Genomic DNA, 12,166 nt, shown 5'->3' with positions numbered 1-12,166 from the left:
GATATGTTCATAATGAGGCCTTCTTTTGTGGGAAATCTCTCAACCGTAACATCAATACGAATTGACAATTCATCAATTTATTGTGTAGTTACTGAACAAGAAGGGATGTCACAGTACAAGAGTGGTGCTGTCAAAACTTTTTAAGCGGCAAGTATTTATTCAGATCTATCAACAATTCTTATAAAGAGTAAACCAGCTGATGAAGTGATGTGTTAGGTGAGGTGCTGCAAACATGTGAAACCTTAGAGACTCCATTGCACACCAGCAATTGGTCATCTTAGCCTCCCTCGCTCTCCAGCACCAGAGACTTATACAAAATGATATAAGCAGTGGTTATGTTTTTCTGTATGACCTGCTTCTGCTACAATCTCATTTGCTAAAGGTGTATCGGAGGAGCTTTTTTTTTTTTTAAATGAATGCAGCACCTGCCCTGTGGAAGCCCATTTCCGCTATGAAAGAAAAAATAAAAGCCCACCAGGAAGTCATAATTCTTTCAAATAATTTATTTCATAATTTCATAATAACTTTCAAAGTCATAATTATGAGATAGAAAGTCATAATTTCGACTTTCAAAGTCATAATAATGAGATAAAAAGTCATAGTTTCGACTTTCAAAGTCATAGTTGTGAGATTTAGAGTCATAATTATGAGATAGAAAGTCATAATTATGAGATAGAAAGTCATAATTTCGACTTTTAAAGTCATGTTTATGTGATAGAAAGTCATAATTATGAGATAGAAAGTCATCATTTCGACTTTCAAAGTCATAATTATGAGATTCAAAGTCATAATTTCGACTTTCAAAGGCATAGTTATGAGATTGAAAGTCATAATTATGAGATAGAAAGTCATAATTTCGACTCTCAAAGTCATAATTATGAGATAGAAAGTCATAATTTCGACTCTCAAAGTCATAACTATGAGATAGAAAGTCATAATTTCGACTTTCAAAGGCATAGTTATGAGATAGAAAGTCATAATTTCGACTTTCAAAGTCATAATTATGAGATTGAAAGTCATAATTATGAGATAGAAAGTCATAATTTCGACTTTCCAAGTCATACTTATGAGATAGAAAGTCGTAATTATGAGATTTAAAGTCATACTTATGAGATAGAAAGTCGTAATTATGAGATTTAAAGTCATAATTAGGAGTTAATTTTGACTTTCTGAAACTGACAATGTCTCATTTTTTCCAGTAAACATACTGTCTTCTTGTCTGAGGATGAGATGTGCACAGTATTCCATTTGATCAGTCTAACCAGTAAAAAACAGCTGGCTGAGGTTCATGGGTTTATTCTAAGCAAGAGGACACTAGAAAGGATTCTTAATAAGAAGAAACTTTGGCGCTGAAAGAACAAAACTGATGTGAGTGTAGTGGCAGCTTTCAGTCAACAGCAACTTGAAAGCTCTGGACAGTGTCACGGATATCGATGGATGCACCAAAAATGTTGGATGAATGGTCTTGTTACAGACAGGGAAACAGTTTGAGTCCTTTTTACGCTTACTAGATGGTGAAGGAGTGGACCTAAGGTCAAGAAATCGACTGCGGAGACGGGTTTACTGTAGTCGTGGTCCAAACTATGTTTGGTATATGGATGACTATGATAAACTCAAACCATTTGGAATTGGGATCAACCGTTGCATTGACGGTTTTTCCAGAAGCCTAATATGACTTGAGGCATACAAAACAAATAATGATCCTAGAGTCATTGCTGGATACTTCATGGATGCAGTGATTAAAGCTGAGGGTTGTCCTGAAAGACTGAGAGTGGATTTAGGGACAGAAAATGTTAATGCGGCTGACATGCAAAGATATTTGCATCTTACAGAAGATCAACCTGAAACTGTTAATGTAATATTTGGTTCAAGCACTGGAAATCAGAGAGTTGAAAGATGGTGGCTGATCCTGCGAAGTGAATGTGTTCAGTTCTGGATGGACCTCTTTGACAAACTGAAAGCAGATGGACCCTTCTCCGACAATTTCTTGGACAAATCCTTGAATCCTTGATTCAGTTCTGTTTTCTCCACATAATACAGGTGAGATTGATTTGAGCTGCTCTGTCTTACACCTTCTCACCTATTGAAAATATTTATGAGTGCTATAAAGTGATTATAATATGTGAAGATTTATTTTCTGAGTATGATAGTAAATAAATAGCATGTCTTAAATATTGCACAGATTGCATGTTTGGATAGTTAGTTGTTTTAAATTTCCCTGTTTTTAGATAGATAGCAGTGATGCTCAATTCATATTCCGTTTTAACTTTTGAATGCTAATTTCAAGGCTATGTGTTTAGTTTGGTTGTTTTTTTTATTCTAGAAAGAACTAAATGAAGTTGCTTCAGCTTGGAACCACCACAGGATACGTCCAGCACACAATTCACAAAGTCCTTATGGTCGCCCATCCATAATGTACACAGTACCTCAGGTGTATGGCACCAGAGACTATCTACACAGCATCGATCTGAACAGGGGTGAAGTGTGCTTGGAAAATTGTGTTTTCAGAGACTTTCCATGCAATGAAGATGTCTTCAGTATCTGTGTAGACCTGATTTCAGAGCAAAACCTGGATGTCACAGATGATGTGATCTTGCAACAAGTGATCTATATATAAGACTCACACAACTGATTACCAGTGATTTGAAACTGCAGTGATAAATGTGAAAACATTTTGTTGATTTGACACTTTGCTACATTGTCAGTAGACATTTCCTGGGAGTACCTGCATTTGCTTCAGCACATTGTAGCACCAGTATGAAGATGGCTCAAAGCCATTCTCAAGCTCTGTAAATAAGTAAGAAGAAATGCCAAAATGTTAAGATCAATGCATGCTGAGCCGATAAAATAAGTCTGACATGAGAAAAATATATTGATACATTGGACCAGTATGGTCAGACCAGTTTGATTTTGATATTTTCCCTTTATTATCAATATCACTGCAATACAATTTGAACATTATGTTGATTATTAAATAGGAAACAAAAGAATAATTGCTGTTGAAACTTCATTATTTTTCATGTGTGCATCCCAATACTGATTTAAAGCCGCCTACCCACCCCAAAGAAATAATTCTTATAAACTGAGAAAGTGGTTTATTGTACTTCAAAATAAAAAAAAAGTCTCTACATTGCCATTACAGAAGGCTTTGAGTTATATTTGTCATTATAAAATAATGACAAATAATGCTTCAAGGTGTAAAAAAAAAGGAACTGAAAAAAAGTGTTCTTTTTCAGCTGTTTTCTGTTATTGAAAATATAAGTAAGCATAAACTTAACATAACAGCACTATAAATAAAATGAATAAATAAAATGCTGAGTAAATAAAAGAAAAGTTTTCATGAATAAGGATAAATAAAATACTTTGTTCCATTCCAGAACTCAAAATCATGTCATGCCATCTCACAGTTGTAAGTCAGAGACTTGTTAAGTGTTGTGGTCACAGAATAACTTGATTTTGAAATATCAACCAACAAGTTTTCAGAGCAATTGTTTTTACATTCAAATGGAGTAGCAACATGTTCATGAACAGAACATTTAAAGAACTAAGGATGTGACTAATATAAAAAGAAAAACATCAGAAATGCAGTGATTCGTATTGCTTGTTTTTAAGCATGGCTGCTATATTGCATTTTTAACTGTGGGTTAAACCAACTTTTGTAGCCTCAAGTAAAATTATTAAAAGTATAAAATCATAACAGCAATACAAAATCTTTAAATTTATTAAACCAAAAACATTGAGAAAACACATTTTACTACGCACTCAAATATATGTTTTAAACATTTTCTTTAACTTTGGAATACTTTAACAGAAAGAAACATAAACATGGTAGGAGAGTGCCTACTACTAAGGTATTGCAGGTCTTATATATACTCCAGAGAACAATACGATGCAAAAGTAGAAACACTGTGGAGGTAAGATGAGCTAAAAAACTTTAAAAGTTCGATGCAAAAAAATCCTTCAACGTTCTTCAGCTGAAGTCTGTTACACTATATCCATCACCCATACACTGCTTTCTAGGACTCCAGTATTACTGGAGCAAGTTTTATAGGCAGGTACTTCTGTTTTTGCCAGCCAAAGGCAATGATTCGGCCAATGCTTTCCCATTGTTGCTGTCAAAATCATGACGCAAGTAGGGCACCTTAAAGTTATTACCCAGTGTGCACTGTTCATAAAAGTCCTGCCAAAACTCGGAGAGGACATCCCTAAAAACTCCTCCATCATCAACAGCCTTTTCTCGCCTTCCATCAGGAAGCACCACTTAGAAATGTGTCCTGTGAAAAAGGTAACTGTGCCACTGTTTTCTAAAATGTCAACATTGACCGCTGCATCTAGCTCTACTGTCAACAGTAGAGTAAACTAGGTGAACATTACCTGTGCTAATGTTTGTCAGGTAACTGCTGGTTCCAACATATATGACATCAACACTGTCTGGTGCTTTGGATTGAGTCAGCGGTGTGCAAACCTGAGAGTTAGTAGAAAAACTTAAAGCTTCTTGGTCATTTCCACTGGAGTGGTCTGGTTCTGAGTCCCTGGCACTGTCCTTCATTTTGGTTGTTAGGTAAAATCGCAAAAGAGGTAGTTTTGTCTTCTCATAAAGTTCTCCAACAATAAAATGTTCATCAAGCGAATGTTCCTGAAAATCTGTCATATCAACCTCAAAATCTGTAATTCTTCCCTGGGCATTTCTTTGAGCAGGAAAAAACAAACCCACTGCCTTTTCAATTAACTAATTTTTTCTACAGTCCTTTGACACATCAATTTTTCTTGTTCCACCACCTTTCTTTGTCCTAACTTGAAAAAACTTCCCATCTCGAGAATTCAGCCATCCTATCTCAACTTTTCGCATATTTTTTTGAGCATTTCTGATGGTTACATTTTCTGAGACTTGCTTCTGATCATTGCCTTTGTTTCTTGAAATCTTGGCGCTTCGTCGGTCAAAAAGTTTTGATTTCCGGCCAGCAGGATCATTTTCTCTCCGTTTGCAATATCCAAGAAGCGCCAGTCGATCACCATACAATGGGAGATACTCCTTAAGCTGCTCATCTGTCATGAGCAGAAGGACACTGGAATCGATCTACAAAAAAAATTGTTGAAACAATTATTTAACCTATAAATAAAAATAAAAAAATCATTAAAAAAAAAGGCCAAACGATAAAACATATCTGTCTTTGCCACGTCTCTATAATAGTGTCGTATGATAACTGCTAAATGGTACTGATTTCCTTAACAATCTAACTACCTTATCCTTTTCCAGTCATTGTATGACTTCCTCTGAAACATCCCGTGATTTTAAGAAGTCATATACCTCATCCATCCTGTGACAGTTACACACAATAACTAATGAATAACGTCTAATAAAACATAACATTGCAAAAGAGTTAGCATAAACATGATAGTAGGGCTAGATAATATTACTGAAAGACAAATCACGATATAAGCATTTCATATCAGTCAACATCAATAATTATTGATTACCTTTTTATTTTAAATATCTGAAATGCTGACAAACTGTTGATGTGACCTTTCCTCTTTAATCCACAGCTTTCACGCCGTTATTCATTTATTTATTTCTAAACATTTATGAGGCGCGGTGGCGAAACATGAAACTGCTACTGCGCAAGTTACTCAACAGGTTGTTGCTAGTTTACCAGTGAGTGAGTTAACTGATGCCACCAACCTAGCTTAGCTGGCCTTGAGAGGTTGACTGGCTAAAGCCTTTCCTCTGCCTACATCCCCCAGAATGCTGTGCGGTTCTGGATCAGAGTTCAGTGAATATTCTATATACTGAATATTGAATATTCTATAACACGTATATATATCATATTATCTATTGATATTGATCACGTGTATATCATGATATATATTATTGATTTATTGTCCAGCCCTACATGATAGATAGAAACTTTATTTCAGACTCAAGCTCCAGCTAAAAAAAAACAGGATAACAGACAACTAAACAGCTGTACAGATCTACAATCACGAAACAATACACAAAGAAACTACATAAAAGTAATAAAGAAAACTGTACCACAACTAAATGGTAAAGTGTAGAGCTTGAGTTTGAAAGTTCTGTGTTTACATTTTTGCCCTGAAACATTTTGATGGTTGAACACCTTCCAAAATTAAATTTGCATCTTTACAAAATGGTCAAGTACATGAACATTATCAGAATGTCTTAGTTTTGATATTCATTACTTTAATTTAATGCATACAATATGATAAATTGGATTTTTACAAGAGTTGCAATTTACCTCTGTTTAGGTTCAGGTCAAAGGAACCTCCTCTGTCTGACTCTTTAGGCCCTGTAGGTATCCTGAAAGTAAAGTTAAACAGTTAAAATTTTCAACAGGGCCTGCCCATAACAAAACATGTGCATACAACAAGCTGTGGGGTGTGTTTTAATCTAGTAGCTGGTGCTAGTATTTATGCCGCAAAATAATTCTACATATTAACTTGTTGAATTCTTGGAGGGCATTTACCAACTTCTTTTCACACTTTGAAATAAAAACGATCTAATTAACGGACTATTTAATTCCAATAACAAGGTTAACACGCTTTGACTGTAAACCTGCAGCTAGCTAATGTTGCTATGACAACAGCCGCTGTACGCACGATCAAAAAGCATTCTAACCACTTTAAAATGAAAGAATCTAAACCGAAACTATCCAGCAGCTTTTTTCTGATACCTACATTTCACTTGTTTACATATTTGATAAAGCCAGTCTGCAGACGTTTCCGTGGTGACACAAAACTAACACAACTATAGCCTAGAGCCCGAGGCAATCAAAAAAGGCAAACCGACCCTTTACTGACCCTTAAAGTAATAACAAGTTACCGAATAATTAGGTCCTAATTATACTTACCTTGGATTTAAGAGCATTAGACCGTATAAGAGTTTGATCAAGCACGCTGTTTCTCTAAGTAGGCTTGGCTCTAACTGCTCCGGTATCGTCATAATTATGACTTTCTATCCCATAATTATGACTTTCAATCTCATAATTATGACTTTGAATCTCATAGTTATGACTTTGAAAGTCGAAATTATGACTTTCTATCTCATAATTATGACTTTCAATCTCATAATTATGACTATAAATCTCATAATTATGACTATCAATCTCATAATTCTGACTTTGAAAGTTGAAATTATGACTTTCTATCTCATAACTATGACTTTGAAAGTCGAAATGATGACTTTCTATCTCATAATTATGATTTTCAATCTCATAATTATGACTTTGAAAGTCGAAATTATGACTTTGAATCTCATAATTATGACTTTGAAAGTCGAAATTATGACTTTCTATCTCATAATTATGACTCTAAATCTCATAATTATGTTTATCTGCTTGGCTTTTATTTTTTCTTTCATGGCGGAAATAGGCTTCCATACATGCCACACCTGCCAGACAATACTTAGAGAAAATGTTTGGGTCATTCTGCCATTTCTAACTTTTTCTCTGAGTGATCATCATACATGTGGATATAGTTAAAATAACAGCGAAGACATGAACATTAGTTTTATCAGACAATGCTACAAAGATGAAAGCAAATGCAACATAATAACATCAAAACCTTATTTTGCCACATTATACTAGAAACAGCTGACAACACACCAGAGTGTCACACCAGATATTTGGCTACCTTAACCACAGTAATGGAATTAACAAATGTAGTTGAAAAAGAGATTTCAAAGTGCAAATGCATAACTACATAAGTCTCACATGTGGATATCATATCTTAAAGATCTCATTGTAAGATATTTTCCTAACAGAGCACTTCGCTCCCAAACTGCAGGTTTACTTGTTGTTCCCAGAGTTTCTAAAAGTAGAATGGGAGGTAGAGCCTTCAGTTATCAGGCCCCTCTCTGTGGAATAAGCTGCCAGTAAATGTCCGGGAAGCAGACACCCTCTCTAACTTTAAGATTAAAACTTTCCTTTTTGATAAAGTTTATAGTTAGGGATGACTCAGGTAATCCTGAAACATCCCATAGTTAAGCTGCTATAGGCTTAGACTGCTGGGGAGCCTCATCTGTCACACCTTTCCTCACTTTGCTCTCCTTTCCCCCTGTTTTTTTCTCAAATGATATTATGTACATGTGACATTATTGTGGTTATTAACTTGTGTTTCCCTGTCCCAACAGGTATCCTTTGAATGGTGTTATAGTGTTTGTTGTCCCTTCTTTTCTGTCTTCTCAAACCCCAGCTGGTGGATGGCCACCCTTCCTGAGTCTGGTTCTGCCAGAGGTTTCTTCCTGTTAAAAGGGAGTCGTTCCTTTCCACAGTCGCCACAGGCACGCTCAGGACGGGAGATTGGACTGAAGACAAGTTTCGGTGCAATCTTTCCTTAGCTAGGATACTGTTTTTGAATTGGCTCTATATGAATGAATTGGATTATTTTGAAATTAATTAATTGGATTATGATTACAATTAATTTAATTCCAATTGGCTTGAATTGGACTATATTATTTAAGTGCCTTGAGATGACATTTGTTGTAATTTGGTGCTATATAAATAAATAAATAAATAAATAAACAGTCTTTCAGATGAATATGTGTAAGGAGTTAAGGTTTGTGTAAGGAGTTCTTTTTTTCATAATTTTAAGACACATTAGTGCATTGGTTTTTATTTGTTGAATCTTAAAAGGTAAGAAGCCCATTATGGAGGTTTGGACAAATCAGATTCTTGTTTTGGGAGAAGGGAAAGTGGAGAGGGCAAGATGGCCAAAAATCCAACATTCACTTACACTATAAGCTAACTATCAGAAAAGTTCCCATCAAAGTTCAAGATAACATTGACATGCTGTGTGTGAGTATGGCTAGAGAGAGAATAGAGAGACAATAGAGTCCTACACATAAACGTTTTGGCCATTCTGTGCCCATTTTTTATCATGTTCGGTGGGTACACAAGGACACTCTGATCACAACTGTTAACCAGGAAATAGACTGACCATGCTTTCAGCCTTTTTTGCACTTCATTTCAATGGAAAATTGAAGTAAAGTGAAATATGGATTTGAATAATACCAGTAAATTCAAGAGGCAAAGACACAGAAGAAGCATTTGAAAATAAATAATAATCTTCTGCACACATCAGAATCCAAAACGCTCTATATCTTGTTTTTGCTGAGGCTCTCCTGACTTAGGCATCACTTAGTAGACAGACCTCACAAAACTAAAGAAAAAAGCATCATCAAATCAGTTGTATTTCACAAATGATTAATAGGGTGTCCAAACATCTGCATAAAATTGTATGTAAATGATGTGTTTGGCATAAAACTGGGTAGTGTGCTTAGCTAGAGAGGACTGGAAAAGAGTCTGGTGATAGTCTTTATGTTAAAAAAGGCTCAACTTGTCTGGAATCAGTTCAGTATTTTAATGTTTCCAAAAAGCATATAACAGATTTTCACGTCTAACAACCGAAACTGAAGACTGACCACTCACCTTGTTCACATCTTAACAGCAATTAAAAGGTTGGCCTTTTAACTTAACCGAGGTTAGCTCACCCAAGCAGCGCTTATGTAACTATACATTTGCACATAGTATGTGTTCTGCTTTTTTCTCTAAATAAAATTCCAAGTTTGAAATTCCAGTATACTTGCACTGTTTTAGGCATTTACCACCTCTTTCAGAATTTTTTACATGTTGGTTTTTTTTCTGTTTTTCATGATGCTCTAAACGCCCACCCAAGAAACTCTCCCACCTAGAACCATTCATGCGGGTCAGGAGGAGTGAAAATCCAACTGCTTTGAGATGCATGTGGGTTGCTGCGTGTCATGTGCAGCTCTAAGCAGCCGAGAGGAAGGTCCTCCATGTCAGCTGGCATCTGATGTGTGCATGTGTATGTACGTGTATATGAATATGCATGTGTATTTGTGCGTCTGTTGTGGTTACCTCAGACGGTGGTGCTGTCAGCAGGTTAATCCAGCCCTCAGGCTAGGCATCAAACTTTTAGATCAGACGATCAATAATTCAGACTGCAGCTTGTCAAGATCTATCACAGAACACAGACTGAGAGGCAGACAGCGGCACGACAAAGGCACAGAGGTAATTTACAGCCTCATACAACTCATACACATACAAATGAGGGTGGATGCAGACTCAATGCGTAATTACGCAGGGGTACATTGGCCCAAATCACAGTAGCGGATACATGCATGTAAAGCCTAAAAGCAAGGAGACATGCGCTTACGTAAAGTTACCCACACACAAAGAACTGCACCTTTACTTCAATCGATATAAATATCACTACATGTGGTGTCAAGAGTCCGATTGATGGTCAGAAATGCTTCCCAAACCTTATGATCTAAAGTTATTCCTGACAACACTAGCCACAGATGTGCTGCTGTGCTTAAGAACTACCTTCTAGTCCTTGAAACATATAGCGCCATATTAATATGGCCATGGCTCTGCTGTAAAATCAGAGGAACATAGCAACAACCCATGTTGTTTAGTGTGCGTTGTGGGGGAGTATGCTGGTAGGGGGTAAGTGAAATTGAGGGATATTTCAGCACGTGGGCGTATAATGGCTATCAGAGGTGACTTTCAGTGGGATCAACTCAAAACACTCGCACAAACACACAAACAACCTTTTTTTCCCCTCATAAAGTCACAGATACAGAACATTAGCTCATACAAATAATCATACTAAATGATCATGCAGCAACGTAGTAAGCTCTGTGGTTGGATGCGTGCGTGACTGCATGAGACATCATAAAGTGATGCTCAGAGACATTTTCATGGAGCTGAGTAAGACCATGTAGGCCTAGTAACCTTGAGTTCCAAGCTGTGTGAGCCCCTCAAACTATAGGTTTTCTATAGGCTGCGGCTCTGTGCCGATGACTAGACAAGCCAGACTAAAACCCAATGTGTAGGATGTAGTGACATCTAGCAGTAAAGTTGCAGTTTTCAACCAGCTAAAAAAGAACTCTTCAGATTTACCACAATTGTAGAAGAAACTACTACTAAGAAACAATTGAAACAAATTGAAACAAAACTGCAATTTATTAAAACTTGTGCAAATAGAAATGGAAACACAGTATGTCAAACAAAAACAGAGCTAAGTTCAACAAGCTTGATAGTGAATATTTTTTATGAGCACCTTTATTCTTCAACATTGCCTGAACCCTTTTAAACAAACTTTCTTGTAATTCCTTTAAGGTGTCTTCAGGAAAAGGTTTCCAGGCTTATTGAGGAACATTCTAAAGTTCTTCTTTGAATGTCAGCTATCTTTTGTTCCGTTCTCTGCCAAGATGATCCAACATTGTTTTAATTATGTTGAGGTCTGGGCTCCAGAGAGGATTCGATTCAATTCAATTCAGTTCTATTTATAGAGCGCCAAATCACAACAAATGTTATCTCAGGGCACTTCAAAGATACAGTCCAATTCAATCCATTTCAGATCCAATTCATTGATATCCACTCATATTCCAATCAAATCCAATTAATCAAATTCCAAATTAGTCCAATTCATACATACAGAGCCAATTCAAAGAAAGTGGCGTTGATAAAGAAAACCACCAGATTGCATTGAAACTTCCCCACGATCCAACCTTTCATCCTGAGTATGCATGGTGCAACTGAAGAAAGAAAAAACTCCCTTTTAACAGGAAGAAACCTCTGGCAGAACTAGAGGAAGGTGGACATCCACCTTGACCAGCTGGCATTTCAGCACCATAAGACCAGTTGCCACTGATTTTCAGTCCAGTTCTTGAAACATTTAACAAACCACAGCCTTTTACCCTGTTTCTCTTCCTTAAGAATGGCATCTTGACAGCCACCCTTCCGTGGATATCATGTCTGATGAGGCTTCATTGAAGTGCATACGAATCAATCATCATCTTGTTAGTGCAAAAGTAGGATGCTATGTCTTTCAAACTATGTTACCTTTGGCATTATTTGCAGATGCAACTAAAGAAAGTGGAACAAATTATGTGTCATTGTGACAGGCTGCTAGTAACAAAATTGGTTCTTTCCTAAATGGTCAGTTATGTATAGAGACAAAACCGGTTCATCCCCTGAGTTAGATACCTTCTTATGCTTATTAGATTCATAGGTCAGTAAGTAAGAACAGTCAAAAAGCACCTTCAGGAAGCCTGGAGAACTATTGCTCAAGATCACACAAAAGTCTGTCGTCTTGGAAACAAAATCTGGAAAATTAAGATGGC

This window comes from Leuresthes tenuis, unplaced genomic scaffold (assembly GCF_036924035.1).
Source record: "Leuresthes tenuis unplaced genomic scaffold, fLeuTen1.0.hap1 SCAF_18, whole genome shotgun sequence".
NCBI classification, from domain to species: domain Eukaryota; kingdom Metazoa; phylum Chordata; class Actinopteri; order Atheriniformes; family Atherinopsidae; genus Leuresthes; species Leuresthes tenuis.
This window is presented reverse-complemented; position numbering follows the sequence as displayed.